Source organism: Ceratotherium simum, chromosome 6 (assembly GCF_057802395.1).
Source record: "Ceratotherium simum simum isolate JZ-2026a chromosome 6, ASM5780239v1, whole genome shotgun sequence".
NCBI lineage: Eukaryota > Metazoa > Chordata > Mammalia > Perissodactyla > Rhinocerotidae > Ceratotherium > Ceratotherium simum.
This window is the reverse complement of record NC_141905.1, coordinates 48584559-48610898: the sequence shown is the minus strand read 5'-3', so window position 1 is coordinate 48610898 and position 26340 is coordinate 48584559. Positions and strand designations below refer to the sequence as shown.

Below are 26340 nucleotides of genomic sequence, written 5' to 3'. Positions count from 1 at the left end.
GACTAAATGAACAACTCTCTTCGTTCTTTGTCAGATGCAAAACAGTATCTCTAGCTTCCTGGTTATACAAATACCCGTTTGTGCATATGTAACTATAAAAGGTATCACTTATGAGGGTAATATTTTGGCCTCAGAGAAATAACCACCTTTTTAGCAGTCAACTTGTAAAGAGAGTAACTTAGTAGTTACTCTTTGTTTTCATATTGAAGCTGCTGTACTTAATTTGTGAAAATGAGTTATTTGTTGAAAATTAAAGATAGAGCTATTTCCCCTTTTATGTATTTATCTATGTGACAGAGGGTTATAGACTTTAGTTTTCAATTAAGAAAAGATGGGGTAAGTTTTATGTTATGTATATTTTACTACAAGAAAAATGCTTAAAAAGGGGAAGAAAAAAAAAAAGATGGAGTGGGAGGTGGGGAAGATCAGTTGTGAATTTTTTGTTTCCAATCTTTTGGAACCTTTAATGCTTTTATTTATAGTGAGGTGTACTGGATTTATAAGGTCTCTTTCAGCTTGAGAATTTTATGATCCCATGTTTGAAGTGGTGAAGCTTAAATTGCTCCTTTATTCTAGGTGCACCGTTGAGTTCTTTGGGATGCGCAAAGGTGTCTGGTTGGGAAACATGAAATAGAAGACAAGAGTGCCTCAGGAAGTGTACATGAGGGTAACTTTAAAGGAACCTATCGATAAATGTGAAACAGTAGCTGTTGGAGGTATGTAACAACGTAGAGCTTGGGTTGAACCTAGTGTAGCCTACTCTGCTGTTCGAAGTCAAGAAGGGCCATTCTCTGGGAACGGAGGCCTTTCTTAGGGCAGAACCTCACCCTCTGGCCTCAGATACACTAGTGTCTGTTTTCTCTAAACGTGACGGTATAGTGGGATGTCACTCTTCACCCTTTCTTGAGCAGCTCTACTCAGTCCTTCTAGAGTCCTTCCTGTTGCCTGAAGGAGAGTAAAGATGACAGAGACAACATTCGACTCTGGGCAGATGAAAGTGACAACAAATTTCTAGCCCAGAGACCTCAATGCCTTCTTTTCTGGGAATGGGGCTGTCAGTATCAAAGCTCAGTGAATGTGTGCCCTTTGGATCAGCTGTTATTTACTTGCTTTACGCTTAACCTGAGTGACATCAGGGCTGTATCTGATTGGGCGGTGGCTGGATGGGATTGACTGGTTCCCTGTTAGTCATTAACTTTGACTTGCTTGTCTCCTTGACCTCCCTCGAAGTTACAGTGTTAAGTGATTACTTCATTTTCTTGCTATAGCCTTTAATTCTTACCTCCTCAGCAATGTTTACTGTCAAGGCCAGGGTCACCCATTATTTTATATTCTGTGACCTTCAGTGGATGTCTGGCTTTTGATGCACTGGTTCTTATCTTATGGCATAGCCTATGTCGTCTTATATGTCACCTTGATCCTTTGTGGGTTTTTTTCATCTACCGTTATAGAATGCTATAGACGTACCCTGTGCCAAGTATTTTATGTCTCTAATCATCACACCATCATGAGACCATTAAACAAGTCCCATTTTCTAGATGAGGATACTGAGGTTCCAAGTGTTTAAATAACTGGCCTACTATTTCGTAGAAAGTAAATGGCAAAAATGGGATTCGGCACTAGATCTGTCTGTCTCATACTGTGGGCTGTGGAAACAGCATAGCATGCCATCTCCCCTTTTTGAAGCAGGGTTTGAAAAATACCCTAATGCTTAGGGAATTTTAATTTTCTGCTCTATTTTTTTCACTATTATTTGCTACTTTTTCCCATTTCATGGCATCTTACGCGATTTATAATTATACATTTACTTAGCATATTAAAATATTTTCAGCATTTATTGTTTCATAATTTTACTGAGAGTGTATTATTGGTCTGAGACATTATTAAAATATGCCCTCTTTCTAACATAGGCTCTGGTGCCTTTACTGACATATATATTCTGAGTTGATTATGAAGCCGGTATAGGAGGGAGGAGTGAACTTTAATATTTCTAATATAATCCTCTTGTGTCTGTGATGTCATTTGCAGCATTATCCAGGTCCTTTCAATATAGAGTTAGTGAAGATGATATAGGAGAGGAATGATGATATTTTGCCAGAAATCTTCTCATGTAGTTCACAAAGTTGTTTCAGAGCCTGTATCCTTTGAAATGTAGAACATCTATTCAAGTTCTTAGTGTTGGCTCAGGGATCACTTTCAGTTTGTATAGCTGGTAAGTTGCCCTGAAGGATGTGAGTTTTAAGTTTAAGTGAGTTTAAAAATAAATGACATCTACTTTTTTTTATAATAGTGGGCTATATGATTTGAAAATCTATGTATTTAGGCTTCTAGAATATTTTTATTAAATTAGCAGATGCTATATATACTGATAAATATTTTATATCTTCACTAAAATTCTAAGAGGTAGATATGGTCAACCTTCTTTGAAAGATGAATAAACTGAGGCTTGTGACATGATGAAACTTGTCCAAGCTCATGTAGTTAGAGAATGGTGGAGCCAGAAATTGAACCTAGATTTGTTTGATTTCACAGACTATGCTTTTAACAATTACATTGCTTCACTGATTACACACAGTGGTGACATTTAGATTGCAAACATGCCCAAGAATTTTTTTATGCTTTGCGTTAATACAAAGACAGTCTTAAACAGTTAAATCAGCCTCATCCTCACAGGAGTGAAAACTTCTGGATAGGCCTGGTACAGTCACTGATGAGGTTACATCCGAACAGTGATAATTCTGGTTTATGATGGAGTGAGCCACTCTTGAGAACTGGGAGGTATCTCTACTCCGACCGCATGTCATCTCCCACACTGCGCTTACTGCGTTGCCAGTAGCAATTAGGCCTGGCGCACCTTAGCACTTGCATGAGCAGCTGTTTCTTCCAAAGCAATTGTGACTGGAATTTCACAATCACACAGTTAAGGACAGCTCTGGCATTTATATGTGAATCTCAAAATTTACAAAATATACAAACCTCAAAATTTCAGGTGTGCTGTATCAATTTTACTGTGAGTAAAATTTCTTTTTGTTTTTAGATGTATTTTTTTGCTAATTCTAAATAGAAAATTTGGTAAGCATTGAAAAGTTCAAAGAACAAAGTACAAACCACCATTAAGAGGCAGCCACTGATAATATTTTAGTGTTGATGCCTCTAGTTTTTATTCCTATGAATCTGTATACCTCTTAAAAAGTACAAAATTAGAATTATAGTGTCCTAGATCCATTTTTACTTAGTATAACTTCGTTTTCTCCCTGTTTTAAAATATTCTTTGACAACATGCTAAAAAGCATTTACGGCTACAAAATATTCCATATGGGTAATAGCATAAGTTATTCCATCCTATTATTAAGTAGACCTAATCCTCATTCAGTTCAGTTATTACCTCTCCAAATTAGGCCACAGTGGTAGGACAGAAGTATTAAACAAGAATTCCATAATTGCTAGTAGTTTTCATACGTCTTGTAAAATAACTAATGATGGTTAAGAATGTGATGAGAAAACCCAGATCACTTCCTCTGTCGCATTATACAATGAACCTGGCTTGTAAATTATCAATGCTGTGCAAGAAGGGAGCACTGGAAATTCTCTTTTGATCTAGAAATTTTGAAACGTCCTTTTTCTTTCATTAAGTGACGCATCCATGATAAATAACTTCAGTTTTTCCATAGTTGGAAGAAACTGCTTAAATCGTGATTTACAGGTAGTTTGGCCCTACTAGTTGCTTAAAGTACTAGTTAATTAAGCATTTTTCCCCAATTTTTTTGTCTAAATATTTCACATGGGCTAAACCCTGGGTCAGGCAGCTGCACTGACCTGAGGAAACCCCAGGCTTCATGGGTGATGCTACTTTGTGACCTCTTGGAGAGACAGTCACAATGCAGCACTAACATGGCTTCTCCTGAACTGGAGAGTTCTGTGCTCCTAAGAATTAGAGTTCTCAGACTGAGAACTCTGATTACAACTGAGACCGGTGAACATTTAATAGAAGCACTCTGCTTACAACAGGCTGCTATGAAGCCGGGCCTATAATGTGTTGTTCCTTATTATTCTCTTATAGACCATCGTTAGTAAGTTAAATTATCACCATCCTCACCAGGCCATTGCTTTACAGACGTGGTTTCTTATTGCCCTTGGGATTCTAGCATGCCATGGGGGTGGGTTAGGGGTGAGGGAGAAGGACAAAGCCTTTGACCTCCTTATTGTCCCATCAGCCAACACCTCTGCTTTTATATATTGAACTTCCACAAAGTTTTGTTTAAAGAAAAGACTCTGCTGCTTAAGGAAGTAAAGACTGAGAATCACTGTGGCAAAAAGAACCTGTGGGAGGATGAAAAAGAGAAGGAAAATAGATGTTTATACAGTGATACTTCAACTTTCCATTCTGCCTGTAATTATCCTGCAAGGACACAGTCCTTCTTTGGTTTGGAACTCATCATGGGCCCTCCTGTTGGAATTCCTGTAGATTGACCTGCTCCTAGCACAGTGGTTTCCACAGAGGTGCTTCCAAAGTTCTAAGGTTAGGAGAAAGGGAGTGATAGCCTTACAAGCATTAGTGGTAGAAAGTAACCTTTTAGTGATGGGGTCAGCAAGTGGTGGTAAGTATAACCTCTTAAAGGCTCTAGGAGACTGGTTTCTGTGTTCTAGCTGATGTGGATGGTAGGAGCATGTTCTCGCTATCAGAGTGATGTGGTACGTGAAATTGAGCCTGACAGTCTGTGAAATCTTCCTTATCTATTTCTAGACTCTTAAAACATTTTGGGTAGGATCTCTTAAATTGAAGATTGATATTGATGAGTCACAGAACTGACCACTCCTGAATCAGGATATTTAGCCGTGTTTGTGCCACAGCTCAGTTGACTAAGTAAAGAATTTCCCTAAAGACATTTGTAACGAGGGAAGACTAAAGAACTGACTCAGGACTTTACAATGGCTAATTTACAGTTGGAGCTCTGAATCCTTAGTCAACAGTTAAAAATATTAACTGTTTATTTATAAGACAGTTGATGCATGAGTATCCATACATGAAGACCTTAACAGGAATACATATTCAGTTATTCAAAGAATGAGCTTAGTCTTGAGTTGAGAACTGGAGAGAAATTTCTTACTATCTCTATCAGGAGAGGGGTAAATTATGCCCAATTTGCAATGTAACAGGACACATTGTAGTCAAATAGAGTCTGAGCTATCTACCTTCTGGCTACCACAGCTCCTGGCCTACTTCCTGCCACCAGTATAAGGCTACACTTTTTGTGTACTGTACAACCCACAAGATGTGAATGAATGGTACCCCTGGAATTGTGCAATGCTGCAACCCTAGGTATATTCATTCATCATTCATTCATCCATCCATCTGATAGCTATGGAGCATCTCCACTTTGTGCCATGCACTGTTCTAGATACTAGACCATAGTAGTGAACAATGCAGACAAAATCGCTTCTCCCATGGAACTTACAGTCCAGTGGGAGTGGGGCACGGTGGTTCAGAGAGACAAGTTAAAGAGGGAGATAAACAAGAACGTTTCAGACATGGATAAGCGCTAGGAAGACAATAAAATAGAGTGACAGAGTGTCTTGGGGTAAGAAAGCCTGTTTCAGATTGGATCTAAAATGTACAGCCTGCTTCTTGTTGGTTATTTACTTCTTGCAACTACCTATATTTTTATATTCACCAACTTTCTTAAATAATTCTGAGAAGAGGTGAGATTCCTGTGTCAAAATTTTGTTTTCTCTAGGAACTAAGGAATTAAGATGTTTCTTAAGCTGCCAGCTTTCAGTGGTGGAAACTGAGATAACTTGATTTTTCCAGTAGTTTGTAAAAATAGAATTTAAAAATAATAATTAATTTCTGGCCCATAGCATATAAAAAGAAATTTCAGATCCATTCCAGGGAAAAGTGAGATACACTGCTCATAAGGGTTGGAGATAGAGAAATTGGACTCATTCTCTCCTTAAGTATCTTAGACTCTTTGTTGCCCATGTTAAATGAGTCACTAATTTCACTGATTTTTTTCCCTTTATTACATCCTTCTTTATGTCTGTCTCTTTTTGTTTCTTTTCACTTGTCTATCACCGCTCTGGTGAGGACCTTATTACCTTGGGCTGGTCTATTTTAATAGCCTTCCCCTTGTATCTCTGCCTCTGGTCTAGCCGATAGGTTACTTTTTCTGATGCTGCATTCATAATTCTGTTCCCCTCTTTAGAGTCTTTAGGGATAACTGTCCCTTTGCTTCAGGATAAAGGCCAGACTCCCTAGCTTGGCATTTGAGGTCCCCTGGGTTCTGGTCCCAACCAGTCTTTCCAGCCTCGTCTTTCCCTTTACCCAATGCAGATCTTTGGCTCCACCCAGACTTTCTATTCCCTTTTCTTTTGTGCCTTTGCTCAAGCCAATTTTAAATCCTACTTGATGTTCAAAGTCCAGTTTAAATAGACCATCTCTTTTTCATTTCTGGCTGCTTTAAAGATTTTACTTTGTCTTTTGTAGTCTGTGGTTTGCTTATATCTATGTGGGGAGTTCTTTTTCTTTCTTTTTTTCTTTTTAAATCCTGCTTGGGATTCTTTGGGTTTCCTGGATCTGAAGATTGATATTAGGAAAATTCTATCATTATTTATTAGAATAATGCTTCTTCCTCATTTTCTTTATTATTTTCTTCCAGAAATTCAAGAAGACATGTGTTAGACTTTCTTATTTCCCGTTCCATGTCTCCCTTTCGTATTTTTGATATCTTTGTCTTTATGTGTACAATTCTGGAAAATTTCTTTGCCTTTATCTTTTGGTTTACCAATTCTTTTTTCTGTTTATTTCTAAGCTACTGTTTAAACCATCCTTGATAAGAAAGGGATTTTTCTACTTTTAAACTTTGTTTTAATTTTTTTTTATCCTATTGCTTTATCCCCAGAGCCTAGACAAAGGTATAACACCTAGTACATAGACGCTCAATAAATATATGTTGGATGAATTAATGAGTTTTCTATTTTTTAATTTTTTTTTTTTTTTTTTTTGCTTGAGGAAGATTTGCCTTGAGCTAACATCTGTCTGTGCCAATCTTCCTCTATTTTGTATGTGGGTTGCCGCCACAGCTTGGCCACCGATGATTAGTGTAGGTCCACGTCCAGGAACCAAACCTGGGCTGCCAAAATGGAGTGCGCCAAACTTAACCACTAGGCTACGGGGCCGGCCCCTCTATTTTTTAATTTTTAACCATTGTTTTTGGTCCCTTCTCAAGTCAGCATGGTAATATTTTTTAAATAAAATTTTACTCCTTTTCAAACTTCTCTTATTGAGATAGATTAAATATACTTCTATTTCAGTATCTGAAATCTTTTCAGATCTGATCGTTTGCCTATTTCTATTGGCACTCATTCATGGTATCATATTTCCTTGTGTGTTTATGATTTATTGACTGTGAGCTCACGTTCCTTGGAAGTTTTATCTGTGCAAGTTCTTTGAGGACTAGATTTGAAGGTAGGTTTTTCCAGAGAGAATTTATATTTGCTTCTGCCAGGTACCTGTAGGCATCGTTAATCTGGGCAGTCTTTAAATTAAATTCTCTGCTTGAGGTTTTTTGAAGTACACAATATGAATTTGGACCACAAAACCACACAAGTACTAGTTGTTGGTTATGAATTCTCAAGGGAGATTTTCCACTTCCTACCAGTGCAAAAAAGCAGTTTCTCTTGTGGTGAAGCAAGTTTATTTCTAATTTACCCGTATCCTGAGGTTCCAGTTTTATGTAGGGATCTGTTAAACTCACTAGGTTGAGTGGTCCTGGTGTTATCTCCTCTCTCTCTCGTTCCATGTAATCATTATGGTGGAAGTTCAGGGTGACCAGGGTTCTGGTTCTGGCGCTTTCCTACTTCTACTACCTGTTGTCTTATTGTCTCCTCGCCAGTTCATTTAAAAAAATGTTATGTTTTCTTCTTCTTCTTTAGTTATTTTCATTGGGAGAGGAGTTTAAGGTATCTAGTGTGTCATTCTGCCGAAATGGAAGACTTATTTTTTGTTTCTTTGTTTTTAGTAGGTGCTTCTAATAGATGACGTAGGAAGACATTTAGGGCAGAGCTCAAAAAATTATTTAAAACTTAGGTACAACTCCATTCTCCCCTTTTAATTTGAATGTCTGCTGTGCGTAGTTGGATTAGGTCAGGAATGAGGTGGAGAATAATTCCTTGTAATATGCTTTCTGAGTTGGGGAAGACCTTGATATCTTTGGGACATTGCTTATTAAAATGAGATTTATTTTTGTTCACTGATTTGATTGATTAATTAATTGTCTAATGTTTTACTATATCATATAATTTTACCCTTCTAAGTAACTCCCTCGTTATAAGGGAGGTTATTTGTGATATATTTTATTATGTGATGTTTGCTATGGGGCCATATGATGATGTCCTGAGAGGCTCTGATGTACCCTGGTCCTTTATTCGGTGTTATTTCATTTGATTCAGAGTTTGTGGAATACTATTTGTTAAGTGAAAATAGTTGGAGTTAGTAGAATATGCCAGAGTACAAAAAAGAAATCAGTCTCAAGTAGAAATTCTTAATGTTATTGTTTAAATGTACAATGTGCAGATCTGCAGAATCAGTTTTATGATTTGAAAATTCAGCTGATTCTACTCTTTGAGCACTAAACAGGGGTATATATAGCAAGAAGCATTGCCATCTGATAGAAATACGTACAACTACATGTGCCACTCATTAACCTAAATGAATCACACACTCTATTGTGAACTTTAATTTTCTTTCTTTGAGACTCTCATGTTAGATTAATTTTGCGGAGGAGGGCCTTTTCTCCAGGTTACTCATCTAATGTACATAGCCCTTCCTGGCCTATCCCTTAGTCTGCATTGCTACATGAGAACACAGTTTCCTGGAAACAGCAGTATATTTGGCATGACTTAAATTAATGAATAATTTTTTAACGTGTATTATGATGCTAAGCAAATGTTAAGTGGCATAAATGTTGATTTAAATTGGTAGAAAGCTCAAGTTATGATGATCAGAGTAGGGATGACGATTGCCTGGTACACTTATGTATTTTGAGAATTTGAAAATTAGTATGTGTTTTAAATATTTGCCATGAAAGGAACCAGAAACATAACGTGGTATGCATGCCCGCTGGATTAATAGCATGATTTGTCAGCTGCACAATTACATAAGACCATATTATGATTAGAAATTTTTAAATTAATATTTGAAGGGCTTGGAGAAGTTTATTATGCTTTTTGAGGAGCTGTGTTTGGAAGTTTTAATTTTGTAAAATGTGTTACCATAATAGACCTTCACATTTAGTCATGAAAAAATGGCTGCTTATTTTTAAGATATTGTAATGTTTACTTTGAATTGGCATTGGTGGAAATAGTTTCTAAGGAGAAAAATGATTTGCATTCTATGTTATGAATATTTTCAGGTTTTTAAATTATTTAATCCAAAGCATCCACTGTTTATTATTTTTTGCTCAAAATTTGACAACATAGACCTTTCCCAATGTTTTCCTTTTCTTATCACAGTTGTATCTTTCATGCAGTGAGTGCATTCTGAAAATTATATCAATGATGTGTGTGTGTGTGTGTGTATATATATTTGTGTGTGTGTGTGTGTGTGTGTGTATGTGTGAGGAAGATCAGCCCTGAGCTAACATCCATGCCAGTCCTCCTCTTTTTGCTGAGGACAATGATATTTCTAATAAATTGAATAAATTTAGGTTGACAAGGAAAGTTCACCAATTGTAAAGAGATTCTTAAGAGATCCTTTAATAAAACAAAGAAAGCTTTCTTGATATGGGTAATTCTTTTTCCTTTTTTATGCAAGGGTTTTTAATCTTGGGGCACTCTTGATAATTTTTTTTATGTCATATTCAGAGATGTGTTGGGCATTTTTGTTTTGACTCTATATTTTTATTTCTACCTATATTAATTTGGGAAAGAAACCATAATAGAAACAAACATTATATAAGGAATAGCTCATTTATAAATCTTTTTCTTCCAAAATGTTTGATGGAAAAATGTTAATTATTAACATATTCATTTACAAGCTCCCACACAGTCAGAAAAGCAATTGTTAAGGAAAATATTTGAAGGCATGATTATTGTCCTGACATTCTCACATTCTATTGCTTTTCTCTTCTGTCAAAGTGAATGAATCAAAGTAAAATAAAACTTACTTACTTATCTTTTTCAGTGATTGGGCCCAACTGGGGGTGAGTAGCCAGGAGGTGAAGAACACGTAAATCATATCCACTTGTAACCCATAATCTGTTTTCAAATTCACTCCTCTCTTCCACTTTGTTTCCTGTAAAGGAATGTGTAAGTTCCTTCGTTTCATCAAGTAGAATAGTGCAGAATGACCTCACTCCCGTGGATTTATAGCAGTTATTTCTTCTTTCACTCTTTTGATACTTAATCAGCTCTCCTCTGTCATCTCTGACATTGTTGTCCTCGTTATTTAAAAAAAAAATATTCTAACAGTTTCAGATAGTCTCTTCTCTAAAGATAATAATATCTACTATTTACTGAGTGCCTTTTATCTCCTAAGGTCTTTATTTACATGGTCTTTAATGAAAACCTTGGAACTTTTCAGGGGCCTCAAGAGCTTCCTTCATTCAACAAATTTTTGGTGTAACCATTATGTTCTAGGCCCTCTTTTAAAGACTTTACATACTGAACAAGGTGAAAAAAACACAACCCAAACCTGCACCTTGGAGATTGTGGCCTAGTAGGAGAAAGAGGATAAACTAGATGAATAAGTAAAATACACGTATGCTATATGATGGTCAGGGTTCTGGCAAAAACTAAAGCAGAGAAGTGCATGGGAGTGTGAATATGAAGGCAGGGTGTGCGTATATGTGTGTGTGTGCATGTACGTGAGTGATGTGTTCGCTGTAACACACAGGGAGGTCAGAGAAGGCCTCATGAGACGGTAACATCCAAGTAAGGACGTGAAGGAGGGGAGGAATGAGCCTGCTATATCTGGGGCAAGAACATCGCAGGCAAGAAGACAGTGAGTACGGAGGCCCAGATACTTTATTTCAAATCCAGGAAACCAAAGCTCAGCCTTGCCCAAGGCGACACAGTTCATAAGCACTGGATCGCTGGTTCAGACCCGGTCCTGTCATAGTCAAAGCCCACGTTCTCTCCACTACCCCGGGTAACTCTAAAAGGAAATTTTTGTTCATCTTAGGAGGCTTTCCAGCTCCTAGCAAAATGTGTTATACGTCGTGAGCACTGAAGATTTAACTGTGTCTGCTCTCAAGCAAAAGTAATAGATAGGTAGGTAGACAGATGGGTTAGTTTTCTCTGCTCAGCTAGTAGAACCTCGAAATTATGACCTCCTTCCTCAAATCTCCTAAGAAAGTTAAGAAATAACTTTTAGGGAACTACTCTTTCTGCTTTTTCTTTGCCCTCTTTAAAAATTGTTTCTTGTGATTTTGCTTTAAAAATCCCTCTGTTCTTGTTTTATTTGTGAGATTTCAAAAGAGTACACTTCTAATTGTGTAAAAACTGACACAAGCACTGGGTTAGAAGGGAGAGTATATGACAGTAACAGAGGACGGTTTTTTTCTCCATTCTGTTAAGAGACATTGCTTCTGTCGTTGTTGTGGGGGGAGAGCAGATGACTCGTTACTACTATCATTCTGCTCCGGCCAGCTGAATTTGGGGGTTCTTGTCATGATTTGAGTCCATATGTGCTACTTTGCTTTCTTGGTCAGAATGAAGAAAAAGAGTTTTAAAATTCTTTTTGGATAAAATACTTGGCAACCACTGTGCTGTTTGTGTTATTGTGACTTTGATATTAACCACAGTTAAGTAACCCTGACATTCATTCTTAGAATCCTGACCAAAGTGATTTGCTGTGGGGTTTTCTAGTGAGATTCGCTGAATTTCAGTGGCAATAAGAACCTAGTTTAACATAACTTTATAGTGTTGTTTCCCTCTGGGACCCAGTTTGTGAGAATGCCTGAAAAGTTAGTGTATAGGCTGAAAGTGTGGAAAGCAGACTAAGTAGACTAATCATTTTCTTTTGCAAGGGCCATTCATTCTTTCTTGTGTAAGAGAAAATTAAAGTCTATTTAAGTTTATAAAGGGTGTAAGATGGTACTGAATTGGTTCAGGTGACATTAAAGGGAAACATTCTTGTCCCAAGATGTTTGCATATTTTGAGTGAATTTTAAGTGCTGCTATTTGAAATAAATAAGGCTTTGGTAGTCATTTGGTTCTCTGGCCTTTGTAGCAGTGTTGCCCACCAGCAGTTCTTGCCTCCTTTTATTCATAGCCTTTACTTTGGTGGTGCTACCTTTCCTCATTTAAAGTTTGTGGTCCTTCAAAGTGCTAGTTTGCTTGTGGCTCTCCTGGCCTCTCTACCTCATCACTTTCACCTTCAACTCCAGATGCTGCGTGGAGTGGCATCTCTGTTCATCCACTCAGACAATATACATTGAGCACCTACTACGGCATAGGTGCTGTTCTAGGTACTGGGATGCAGCTGAACCAGGGAAAGTCCCTATTTTCATTATATTGGGTAGAGGAGAACAGACAACGAACAGATGTGTCAGGTAATGATGAGTTGCAGGAAGCAAAATAAAGCAGGGAAAGGCACGGAGTGATGGTGAGAGGGGTATCTTTGGTGTGACGGTGTTTGAGTGATCACTGAGGGAGCAAGCCTCAGTCCGAGGATATCTTAGGGAAGTGTGTTTCAGGCAGAAGAAACTGCAACTGCAGAGACCCTGAGGTGAGACTGTATGAGTCACAAGAAAGGGGCAGAGTGGAGTGGAGTGAGCAAGGATTCAGGATAGATTCCTAAAGAAAAGCTAATAGAATTTTTATGTCTGTATATTTCTATGTAACTAGGTATGGGTTAGATGTGGATTTGAGAGAAAGAGAGGCATTCAGGATTTCCTTAGATTTTGACCTGAGCTACTGATAAGTTAGAGTTATCATTTACTGAGATGGGGGAAAAGTGCAGGAGGAAAATGTTGGGCTTGTGGGAGGGTGGAGAGTCAAGTCTTTCTTAGTTAAAATAGATACCTGTTAGATATGTTTTTAGTTGAGAGTTGTCCTAGAAGAGATAGTATTTAAAACCATGGGATTTCATGAGATCACCTAAAGTAGTTCTCAAAGTAGGGTGGGGACCCATGGGGGTCCCTGGACCTTGATAGGGGGTCTGCAGAGTTTAAATTTTATAGTAATACTAAGATGTACAGTAGTGTTTTCCAGAGGCTACATGTGACATCACAGCAAAGTGAATGCAACGTAGATATAGGAATCTGCTATTGTCTATTATTAAGCTAGATATTACAGAGATTTTCAAAAATGAAAAATGATGCCACTCTTCTTACTAAATACATATATTTTTGTTTGGAACATATATTTTTCATTAAAATATGTTATTTATGTTGACTTTTGTAGTGGGTTTATTGTTACTTTTAGATGAATTAAATATTTAAAACTTTTCTCAGTTTTCTAATAGAATAATTATCTATAGGTATGACCCACATAAACAAGAGCTTTTTGAGTTCCTTAGTAATTTTTAAAAGTGTAAAGGGGTGCTGAGACCAAAACATTTGAGAACTGCTAACCTAGAGAGTGGATGATAATAGAGAAGAGATCTAAGAATTGAATAAACTTTTGGGCACATCCAGAGATAAGGAAGAGCCCACAAAGGAGAGTGAGCAGGAACTGCCGGAAGGAGGGAGAATAGTCGAAAGGGTGTGCAGTGTTCTGGGAGTCAAGTAAAGAAGGTGGTTCAAGTAGAAGCAAGAGGTCAGCTCTGACACATGCTGCTGATGTTACCAAACCAGGTTCGTTTTTGCCCATCAGCCAGAAAGCCAAACACCCAGACGACTAGATTGCAGCAGAGAGGGTTTAATCACAAGGCAGCCAAGTGAGGGAAACAGGAGAACAAGTCTCAAATCCGCCTCGCCAATAATGGGGACTCAGGGATATTTATGGGGTAGGGGGCAAGGTGGTCTGAAATGTGGAGATACATGATTGGAGGTGAGGAGAGGTGAGGTAATTGATGATCTGTGCAAGTGTAGTCAGACTTCACGCCTCTTCATAGGACACATGTTCACAAAATGGCAGTATTAGCATGATCTGAGGGTGGAGTTTTTAGCCTCTTGACATCAAAAGGTCGCTTATCGGACATCTGCGCAGGCCCAGTTGATGGGTTGGTGGTCTCAACCAGCCTGAAGTGGACAAAGGGTTCTAATTCCTGAAAAACAGCTCAAACACCCATTACCATGGTGACCCAGGCTTCAGGGAGATGTTATCTATAGGGACCTAGTGGAGTCAGATAGCATATTGCCTAAACAACACAGTTAACAATGGGCGGGGGAACAGCTAAAAGCTATAACCAGTAATTGCAAAAAGGAAAAAAAAACTTTAGTTCCTAGCTGCTTAATCATCAATGGCTGTTTGCTGGTCTCACTGATAGGTCATCTGAAATGAGAGCTGAGAACTGACCATTGGCTTTAGCAATGTTGGAGGTCATTGTTGATTTTGAAATAGATAGTTTAAGATGAGCAGAGGGGACAGAAGTAGGCTAAGGAGGGAGTAGAAGGGGAGGGGATTGTATCACAATCAGATTCCTGAGAGAGAGAATTGACCCAGCCCATCTCTTCATTTTGAGGCACAGCCTGACTAGCCTTCGGATTTACTTTGCATAGGCACCCACCCCAGTCACACCAGCTGTGACGTTGGAATGGAGGGTGTGGGTAAGTAGAACAAGACATAGTTGCCTTGTTCCCTTTGCTGTAGATGGGATAATTTTCTTTAAAAAGATATAGGATTATTTTTCCTTGAGCTAAGAAACATGGTTATATGGAGTTATTCACTAAATAAATTTTTCTTTCTTAAAATTATTGTGTTCTTCCAAAGGAATAACTGAATTTATTATATTTACTTCTTACATATTATTGTTCAATATTAAATGTTATGGTTTTAGAGGGAAAAGAAGTGATATATTTTCCCCACGTGAGGTCTTTACCAATTTATATTCAAGAACATTTATTTTTATACTTTGAGGTAATTGTTTACATATATCTCTTCCACTGGACTGAGAACTCTTTAACAGTACAGTGTAAGTTTTTCATTTTCATTTATCTAGTGACTATCGTCTTACCCGGAATACATTAGGAATTTAATATTTTAGAATGAGTAAGATATTAGAATATTTGGATTTATGTTTTATAGTTTATTTTTGAGTCCTTTTCCTGTTGTGTTGTTAAAAGTAACCTTTAAATTGTTAATGGGAATAAGTAAAATTAGATAAAACCTAAAGGACGGTTTGCTTTTAATTCTTCTAGGTTGGAACAAATGTTCAAAGAGTATTTTGATAGGAAGCAGACAATAGTTCTTTTTCCTTTGCTTTGATTTGGTGTGTATTTCAAAAATGGCATGACTCAACTATACACACACCCCTTATGTTTCTAAGGCTTTAGAAGTTGTTCACCAAGGTAATAAGAAGAGAAATAGTTTTGACCTGTGAGAGACCATAATCTTCTTCAGAACTAATTCAAAGAAATTTTTTGTGCACTATTTTTTAATTTACGTATAATTTACATACTGTACAATGTACAAATTTTAAGTGAACAGTTCAGTAAACCAACATCTCTCTCAAGGTATAGAACATTTTCATCATCCAGAAAATTCTCTTGTGCCGTTTCCAATCAGTCGCCCCACCCCAGACATAAACGGTAATGTGGTTTCTGTCAACAGAGCTTGGTTTTGTCTCTTCCAGAACTTCATATACATGGAGTCACACGGAGTATATTCCTGCATCTGGCTTCTTTTGCTTCACTTAGTGGTGCTTTTGAGATTCATACTTGTTACATCTATCAATAGGTTGTTTCTTTATGTTTCTGAATAGTATTCTGTTGTATAAATTTATCTATTCACCTATTGATGAACATTTGGATGGGGTACAATTTTTGGCTCTTATGAATATAACTTCTGTGAACGTTATTGTTCAAGTCTCTTTGTGGACATATGTTTTCATTTCTTTTGGATATATACTTAGAGGTGTATCATCACTGGATAAATATAGGTTTAATTTAATAAAAAATTGTCAGACATTTCCCTAAAGGGGTTATACAGTTAAACATGCCCGTCAGCAATGTATGAGATGCTCCAATATGCTCCAAGGCTTTGTCAACACATGCTATTGTCTGTCTTTCCAATATTAGCATTCTAGAAGAGGGAAGTTCTTCCCTTAGCATTTCTTGCAGTGTAGGTCTATTGGGAACAGATTCTCTCAGTTTTCCTTTATATGAAGATTCTTTATTTTTCCTTTAGTTTTGAGAGATGTTTGTGTGTATATAGAATTCTAAGTTGAAAGTTTTTCTTTTTTTTTCTTTCAGCTCTCTAAAGATGTTGTTTATTGTCTTCTGGCCTCCTGTTTCTGTTGAGATGTCTGCCATCATTCTTACTATCGTTCTCACATGTATACTATGTCTTTTCTTCTCTGGTCACTACCAAGGTTTTGTTGTTATCTTTGGTTTTCATGGTTAGGTGAGGTTTTCTTGTGGTTAACTGAGTTTCCTCTTTGGTATATTGCTGTTTTGGCTTAATTTTTATAATTTCTGGTCTGTGTTTCTTGATGTGTATTTTTCTGCCCCATTCCCTCTACTTTCCTTTAACATGTAAATCAGACCACTTGATACTGCCCCACAGGTCATTGAGGCTTTTATTAAAACGTTGTTTTTCTCTCTGTGCTTTAGCCTAGATTTTTTATATTGACATATCTTAAAATTTACTAGTCATTTTTTTCTATTGTGCCCTATCTGCTAGTAATCTAATCCCATAGGTTTTTTATTTCAGATATTGTAGTTTTCAGCTCTAGAATTTCCCTTTTTTTTTTTACAGATTCTATATCTCTCCTGATATTGTCTATTTCTTTATGTATTATAATCTTTCTTTTTAGATTCTGTAATATATTTAGCATTGTTATTTTAAAGTCTTTGTCTTTGAATTCCATTCTTTGGGTTATTTGTAGGTCTGTTTCTGTGGACTGATTTATCTTTGACTATAGACTTAAATATTTCATTTGCCTCACATATCTATTAATTTTTTAAAATTTTGAGGTCATAATAGTTTATAACATTGTGAAATTTCAGTTGTACATTATTATTTGTCAGTCACCACATGTATGTGCCCCTTTACCCGTTATGCACAATCCCCAACCCCCTTCCCCTCTGATAACCACTAATCTGTTCTGTTTGTCCGTACGTTTGTTTATCTTCCATATATGAGTGAAATCATGCAGTGTTTGTCTCTCTCTCTGTGGCTTATTTTGCTGGACATAATACTCTGAAGGTCCATCCATGTTGTTGCAAATGGGACAATTTTGTCTTTTTTTTGTGGCTGAGTAGTATTGCATTGTATATCTATACCACCTCTTCTTTATCCATTGATCAGTTGATGGGCACTTGGGGTGCATCCATGTCTTGGCTATTGTGAATAATGTTGCAGTGAACACAGGGGTGCGTACGTCTCTTTGAATTGCTGATTTCAAGTTCTTTGGATAAATACCCAGTAGTGAGATAGCTGGGTCATATGGTATTACTATTTTTAATTTTTTGAGAAATCTCCATACTGTTTTCCATAGTGGCTACACCAGTTTGCATTTCCACCAGCGATGTATGAGGGTTCCCTTTTCTCCACATCCTCTCCCCAATTGTTATATTTTATCTTGTTAATTATAGCCATTCTAACAGGTGTAAGGTGATATCTCATTGTAGTTTTTTTGTTTTTAATTTTTATTTATTGCAGTAACGTTGGTTTATAACATTGTATAAATTTCAGGTGTACATCATTATACTTCTATTTCTGCATAGATTACATCATGTTCACCACCCTAATACTAATTACAACCCATCACCACACACATGTGCCGAATTATCCCTTTCGCCCTCCTCCCTCCCCCCTTCCCCTCTGGTAACCACCAACCCAACCTCTGTCTCTGTGTGTTTGTTTATTGCTGTTATTATCTACTACTTAATGAAGGAAATCATACGGTATTTGACCTTCTCCCTCTGACTTATTTCACTTTGCATAATACCCTCAGTGTCCATCCACGTTGTCACAAATGGCTGGATTTCATCATTTCTTATGGCTGAGTAGTATTCCATTGTGTATATATACCACATCTTCTTTATCCATTCGTCCCTTGATGGGCACTTAGGTTGCTTCCAAGTCTTGGCGATTGTGAATAAAGCGGCAATGAACACAGGGGTGCATGTATCTTTACGCATTGGTGTTTTCAAGTTCTTTGGGTAAATACCCAGCAGTGGAATAGCTGGATCATATGGTAGTTCTATCCTTGATTTTTTGAGGAATCTCCATACTGTTTTCCATAGTGGCTGCACCAGTTTGCACTCCCACCAGCAGTGTATGAGAGTTCCCTTCTCTCCACATCCTCTCCACACATGTTGTTTCCTGTCTTGTTAATTATAGCCATTCTGACAGACTTGAGGTGATATCTCATTGCAGTTTTGATTTGCATTTCCCTGATAGTTAATGATTTTGAACATCTTTTCATGTGTCTGTTGGCCATCTGTATATCTTCTTTGGAGAAATGTCTGTTCAGGTCTTTTGCCCATTTTTTAATTGGGTTGGTAGTTTTGTTGTTGTTGAGATGAATGAGGTCTTTATATATTTTGGAGATTAAACCCTTATCAGATGTATGGTTTGCAAATATCTTCTCCCAATTGTTAGCTTGTCTTTTTGTTTTGTTGATGGTTTCCTTTGCTGTGCAGAAGCTTTTTAGTTTGATGTAGTCTCATTTGTTTATTTTTTCTATGGTTTCTCTTGCCCGGTCAGACATGGTGCTTGAAAATATGTTGCTAAGACCGATGTCGAAGAGCGTACTGCCTATGTTTTCTTCTAGAAGTTTCATAGTTTCAGGTCTTACATTCAAGTCTTTAATCCATTTGGAGTTAATTTTTGTGTATGGTGTAAGGTAAGGGTCTACTTCCATTTTCTTGCATGTGGCTATCCATTTTTCCCAGCACCATTTGTTGAAGAGACTTTCTTTTCTCCATTGTATGTTCTTGGCTCCTTTGTCAAAGATTAGCTGTCCATAGATGTGTGGGTTTATTTCTGGGCTTTCGATTCTATTCCATTGATCTGTGTGTCTGTTTTTGTGCCAGTACCGTGCTGTTTTGGTTACTACAGCTTTGTAGTATATTTTGAAATCAGGGAGTGTGATACCTCCAGCTTTGTTCTTTTTTCTCAGGATTCCTTTAGCTATTCGGGGTCTTTTGTTGTTCCATATAAATTTTAGGATTCTTTGTTCTATTTCTGTGAAAAATGTTGTTGGAACTTTGATAGGGATTGCATAGCTTTAGGAAGTATGGACATCTTAACTATGTTAAGTCTTCCAATCCAAGAGCACGGAATATCTTTCCATTTCTTGGTGTCTTCTTCTATTTCTTTCAGCAATGTTTTATCATTTTCGGTGTACAGATCTTTCACCTCTTTGGTTAAGTTTATTCCTAGGTATTTTATTCTTTTTGTTGCAATTGTAAATGGGATGGTATTCTTAATTTCTCTTTCTGCTACTTCGTTGTTAGTGTATAGAAATGCAACTGATTTTTGTATGTTGATTTTGTATCCTGCAACTTTACCGTATTCATTTATTACTTCTAAAAGTTTTCTGGTGGATTCTTTAGGGTTTTCTATATATAAAATCATGTCATCTGCAAATAGTGAGAGGTTCACTTCTTCCTTTCCCATTTGGATCCCTTTTATTTCTTTTTCTTGCCTGATTGCTCTGGCTAGGACTTCCAGTACTATGTTAAATAGGAGTGGTGACAGTGGGCATCTTTGTCTGCTTCCTATTCTTAGAGGGATAGGTTTCAGTTTTTCACCATTGAGGATGATATTAGCTGTGGGTTTGTCATATATGGCCTTTATTATGTTGAGGTACTTTCCTTCTCTCCCCATTTTATTCAGAGTTTTTATCATAAATGGATGCTGTATCTTGTCAAATGCTTTCTCTGCATCTATTGAGATGATCATGTGATTTTTATGCTTCATTTTATTGATGTGGTATATTACATTGATTGATTTGCGAATGTTGAACCATCCCTGCATACCTGGAATAAATCCCACTTGATCATGTTGTATAATCTTTTTAACGTTTTGTTGTATGCGATTTGCTAGTATTTTGTGGAGGATTTTTGCATCGATGTTCATCAGTGATATTGGACTGTAGTTTTCTTTTTTTGTGTGGTCCTTGCCTGGTTTGGGTATCAGGGTAATGTCAGCTTCCTAGAATGCGTTAGGGAGCTTCCCCCGCTCCTCAATTTTTTGGAAGAGTTTGAGAAGGATAGGTATTAAGTCTTCTTTGAATGTCTGCTAGAATTCACCAGGGAAGCCATCTGGTCCTGGACTTTTATTTTTGGGGAGGTTTTTGATTACTGTTTCGATCTCCTTACTGGTGATTGGTCTATTCAAATTCTCTACTTCTTCTTGATCCAGTTTTGGAAGGTTGTATGATTCTAAGAATTTATCCATTTCTTCCAGATTGTCTAATTGGTGGCATATAGCTTGTCTTATAATCTTTTGTATTTCTATGGTGTCTGTTGTAATTTCTCCTAATTCATTTCTGATTTTACTTATTTGTGCCTTCTCTCTTTTTTTCTTGGTGAGTTCTAGCTAAAGGTTTGTCAATTTTGTTTATCTTTTCACAGAACCAGCTCTTGGTTTTATTAATTTTTTTCTATTTTTTTTTAGTCACAATTTCATTTATTTCTGCTCTGATTTTTATTATTTCCCTTCTTCTACTGATTTTGGGCTTTGTTTGTTCTTCTTTTTCCAGTTCCTTTAGGTGCATTGTTAGATTGTTTATTTGAGATTTTTCTTGTTTGTTGAGATAGTCCTGTATTGCTATAAACTTCCCTCTTAGAACCGCTTTTGCTGCATCCCATAAATTCTGGCCTGTCGTATTTTCATTTTCATTTGTCTCCAGGTATTTTTTGATTTCTTCTTTGATTTTTTCATTGATCCAGTCGTTGTTCAGTAGCATTTTGTTTAATCTCCATGTACTTGTGGCTTTTCTGATTTTCTTCCTATAGTTGATTTCTAGTTTCATACCATTGTGGTCAGAAAAGATGCTTGGTATTATTTCAATCTTCTTAAATTTATGGAGACTTGTTTTGTGGCCTAATATGTGATCAATCCTGGAGAATGTTCCATATGCATTTGAAAAGAACGTGTATTCTTCGGTTTTTGGATGGAATGCTCTGTATATATCTACTAGGTCCATCTGTTCTAGTGTGTCATTTAAGGCCAATGTTTCCTTATTGATCTTCTGTTTGGATGATCTATCCGTTGGTAGTAAGTGGAGTGTTAAAGTCCCCTACTGTTATTGTGTTACTGTCTGTTTGCCTTTTTATGTCTGTTAATAATTGCCCTATATATTTAGATGCGCCTACATTGGGTGCGTAGATGTTTACAAGTGTTATATCCTCTTGTTGGATTGTTCCCTTGATCATTATGTAATGCCCTTCTTTGTCTCATTTTGCAGTTTTCGTTTTAAAGTCTATTTTGTGTGATGTGAGTCTTGCTACCACAGCTTTCTTTTCATTGCCATGTGTGTGGAGTATCTTTTTCCATCCCTTCACTTTCAGTTTGTGAGTGTCTTAGGTCTGAAGTGTGTCTCTTGTATGCAGCATATATATGGTTCTTGTTGTTTTATCTAATCAGCCACCCTATGCCTTTTAATTGGAGCATTTAATCCATTGACGTTTAAAGTAGCTATTGATAAGTATGCACTTACTGCCATTTTTTAACTTTTTTTTTCCTCAGTGTTTTAGTAGTCCTTCTCTGTTCTTTTCTCCTTCTATACAGAATCGATGGTCTCTTTAGTTTGACTTCTGTCTGAAAGCTCTACTCTTTAACTCCCCTCCTCCCTCATTTTATGTTTTTGATATCATATCTAACCTCTTTTTTGTACGTTTGTATCATTATCCTCTTATCATGGAAATAGATAATTTTTCCTATTTGTGGTCTTCCCTTTTCCCCTTAAATCAGTCCCTTTAACATTTCTTGTAGCACTGGTTTCTTGGTGACAAACTCCTTTAATTTTTGCTTGTCTGGGAAATTTTTGATCTCTCCTCCCATTTTGAGTGATAACCTTGCTGGGTAGAGTATTCTTGGCTGTAAGTTTTTTCCTTTTAGCCCTTTAAATATGTCATGCCACTCTCTTCTAGCCTGTAAGGTTTCTGCTGAGAAGTCAGCTGATAGCCTCACGGGGTTTCCTTTTTTTTTTTTTTTTTTTTTGTGAGGAAGATCAGCCCTGAGCTAACATCCGTGCTAATCCTCCTCTTTTTGCTGAGGAAGACCGGCTCTGAGCTAACATCTATTGCCAATCCTCCTCCTTTTCTTTTCTTCCCCAAAGCCCCAGTAGATAGTTGTATGTCATAGTTGCACATCCTTCTAGTTGCTGTATGTGGGATGCGGCCTCAGCACGGCCAGACAAACGGTGCATCGGTGCGCGCCCGGGATCCGAACCCCAGGCCGCCAGTAGCAGAGCGTGCGCACTTAACCGCTAAGCCACAGGGCTGGCCCTCATGGGGTTTCCTTTGTATGTAACTCGACTTTCTCTTGCAGCTTTCAGGATTCTCTCTTTATCTTTAATTCTGGACATTTCGATTATGATGTGTCTTGGTGTGGGCCTCTTTGGGTTTATCTTGTTTGGGGCTCTCTGTGATTCCTGTACCTGGATGTCTGTTTCCTTCCTTAGGTTAGGGAAGTTTTCATTTATTATTTCTTGAAATAGATTCTCTGCCCCTTTGTCTCGCTCTTCTCCTTCCGGGCCACCTATAACACGGATGTTAGTGTGCTTGATGTTGTTCCAGAGGTCCCTTAGACTGTCCTCACGCTTTTTAATTCTTTTCTCTTTTACCTGTTCAGCTTGGGTAATTTCTTCTAGCTTTTGTCCAGCTCGCAGATCCGTTCTTCTGTATCCTCTACTCTGCTTTTGAGTCCCTTTGGTGAATTTTTCATTTCCACTATTGTATTCTTCATTTCTGATTGGTTCTTTTTATATCTTCCTTTTCTTTGTTGACATTCTCACTGAGTTCATCTATTCTTCTCCCCACATCAGTGAGCATCCTTAACACTCTTAGTTTGAACTCTCTGTCAGGTAGGTTGCTCATTTCTGTTTCACTTAGTTCCTTTTCTGGGGTTTTGTCCTGTTCCCTTACTTGGAATGTATTCCTTTGCCTCCTCATTTTGCCTCTTTCCCTGTGCTTGTGTCTATGTATTAGGTAGGTCAGCTTCGTCTCCTGCTCTTGGATAGGTGACCTTATGTAAGTGATGGCTTATGAGGCCTGCAGTGTGCTTCCCTCAGTTCTCAATGTTCCAGGGGTGACCCCTATGTGGGCTACGTGTGTCCTTCTGTTGTGGCCTGTTTGCTCTCCCTGTAGGCGCCCAGGGAGGCCGAGTTATGCTCCTGGCCAGCTGTTGTAATGCTCAGCTGCTTATAGTTGTTGTGGGTCCTTCAGTCTCTTTATCACGTGTGGGGAGCCCCAGCACAGTTGGCTGCAGGTTCTAATACCACATTTGTGTTGCAGTATTTCTTTTAAGTGAGTAGGCAACCAGTGTGGCAGGTTGTTAGGCTCAGGGGCTTACAAATTGCTCTAAGCCTCCAGCCTTTAGGTCTCTTTTCAGCTGTCTGAGGATTGCAGCTGGGTGGGGCTGGCCTCAGGCATGGGAGCACCTGATTGTTTCACGCTTTGGAAGGTGGGGCAAACCACCTTTGTGGGTCTTTGAGAAGCACAAGTCTTCTGCAGCTGACATGCCCTGCCACCCACAGGTCCACACACACAGTCAACTCAGTCCTGCCCCATGTGCACACCCCAACCTCCTGAAGTGGACCCAGTCTCTCCACGGCGGGAGCCCCACACACTCCACCACCGCCCCACACTCTCCACCCGCTCCTTGTGCACACCCTGCTCCTCTGAAGTGGGCTCAGTTGCCATGCTGCAGAGAATCCAGTCACCAGTCTATGCAGGCCCACAAGTTGCCTGAGGGCTTGTTGTTGGGTGGGGCCAGTCCCTAGGGTGGGCTGCCTGCCCTGGCTGAGCTGGATTAAATCGGTGCTCTAGTGGATGGGGCAGACCTGGGCCAGCAGGCCTGAGGGAGAACTCCAATGGCTTCTGTGTCAGCATGCCCACACCAGGCCACAACAATGGCCGCTGCCAATGTCCCCATCCCTGGAGAGGTCTCACCTCTCACCGAGATACACTCAGGGCCTATCAGGTGAGTCTCTTTTCCCCAAAGCACTGTGCACCTTTCTTTCTGGTGATTTTAGGTTGCTTTCTGAAACGGGTGAGTTTGCACCTGGGCCCTTTAAGAGCCGGTTTTAATTTCTTTGTGAACCAGCTTTTCTGGAGGTACTCCCCAATGTTTTAGTAGCAGGCAAAGTCAGATATTATGCCGCTCGTCTGGATTGTGCTGGGTCCACAAAATGCCCACAGTGGAGGCACTCCCTGGCTCAGGGCCCTGCTCCTCCAGGGAGGCCTGCGGACCTGTGGGCTGCTCCCGGGCGGCCATGAGGCGCTGCGGCTTGTGAAGGCGGCGTTTTTTCTCTCCAGGAGGGAGTTTCTGCCTCTTCTATCTCAATTAGGATTGTCCTTTGTTGCAGGAGTTCCTCTTATCCAGTTTTCAGTTCTGTCTCAGGGGTAATTTTTCCACGAGTAGTTGTAAATTGGCTGTGTCCACTGGAGGAGGTGAGTTCAGAGTCTGCTTACGCCGCCATCTTGACTTCTCTCCTCTCATTGTAGTTTTGATTTGCATTTCCCTAATGAAAATTGATGTTGAACATCTTTTCATGTGCCTATGGGCCATCTGTATGTCTTCTCTGGAAAAATGTCTGTTCATACTCTCTACCCATTTTTTGATCAGGTTGTTTGTTTTTTGTTGTTGAGTTGTATGAGTTCTTTATGTACTTTGGAGATTAACTGCTTGTTGCACATATGATTTGCAAGTATTTTCTCCCAGTTAATGGGTTGTTTTTTTGTTTTGTTCCTGCTTTCCTTTGCCTTGCAGAAGCTCTTTAGTCCGATGTAGTCTCATTTGTTTATTTTTTCTTTTGTTTCCCTTGCTTAAGTAGACATGGTATTTGAAAAGATGCTTCTAAGACCGATGTCAGAGAGTGTACTGCCTATGTTTTCTTCTAGGAGTTTTATGGTTTCACGTCTTACCTTCAAGTCTTTAATCCATTTTGAGTTAATTTTTGTGTAGTCACATATCTATTAATTTTTAATTGTATAGTGGATATTGCAGATGCTACATTGTAAAGACTTGAGATTCTGTTATGTTCTCCCGAGGAAAGTTAAATTTTGTTCAAACAGGCAGTTAAATTAATGGTGAATCAGCTTGAATATCGTGTATGCTCATTTTTATGCTCTGCTATTTCCATTTTGCTTATATTTCCCAGGAAATAGTCTCTACTCAGGGTAAGTGATCTTTATTCCTTAAGCCATGGTACTTCTGTGGTTTCAAAGGAAAGTCTGAGGCCTTTACCAGGCCCATGAAGCCTGGTACATCTTGAGCTTTAAAATCCTCTGAGGTAGGCAGCTGTTGGAATCTGTCAGCTTTCTAAAACTGTTCAACTGTTGTTTTTTTCCCTCAGGATCTTTGGAGTCTTGTAGTCTTGGGTTTAGCCAACAAGTGTAGAATTTATTTGCAAATTTGGGACTTCAACCTCCATGACTTCCTCATTTTGAGGGTTTGCTTCCTCAATTCTCAGCTACCTTGGCAGGCCCGTGTCCTCACCAATACGACTGTGGTTTGCTGCTTGAGTTCCATCTGCTGTGGTACGGACTTGGTTGTGTCCTGACAGGATAAGCTGTATAAATATAAATTATCATCCAGTGCAGTTCCTTTCTTTTAAGGGCTGTATGTTGTCTACTTTCTGCCTGCTTTTGGTTGATTTCCAGTGCTTTCAAAGTTGATTTTTATATTTGTCCAGTTTATAATTGTTATTGGTTGGAGGACAACTCTGTCATCATAAAGCCAGTCTCTTAAAGAATTTGTTATGTGTGGTTTATTTCAGTCATTTGTAAAGAGGTCTTGAACCTCATTTTCATTTGGAGTTTAAAAATATCTTCAAGTCATGTATAATGGATGAAACTGTTGTTATTGGCCAGTAGAACATTATTTAAACACAAGACAGTATTTATGAAAAGAAATCTAGGATATTAAAGCATACTTTAAGATGGGAAATATGGTAATCTCTTTGATTTAGGCATAGGCTGATGTTAGATAACCACATGAATCGAAATTAAATATACTTAGTGTATGTGTTTAAAGACTGCAGTGCAAGCATTGGAA

General features: G+C 38.2%; 1 protein-coding gene across 7 annotated transcripts in view; it reads left to right on the top strand.

The window, feature by feature from the left end:
* Positions 1-26340, top strand: part of SGMS1 (sphingomyelin synthase 1) — a 273809-nt gene that overhangs the window by 143170 nt on the left and 104299 nt on the right. For 5 of the 7 annotated variants that reach the window (XM_087432203.1, XM_087432206.1, XM_087432204.1 and 2 more), the window contains one exon: positions 577-716. The exons of 1 other annotated variant lie outside the window; for it this stretch is intronic. The gene's annotated coding sequence lies outside the window, so the exon portion shown is untranslated. Of the gene's footprint in view, positions 1-576; positions 717-24193; positions 24265-26340 lie in introns of those variants that run through there. One more of the 7 variants, XM_087432209.1, reaches the window with a different exon arrangement.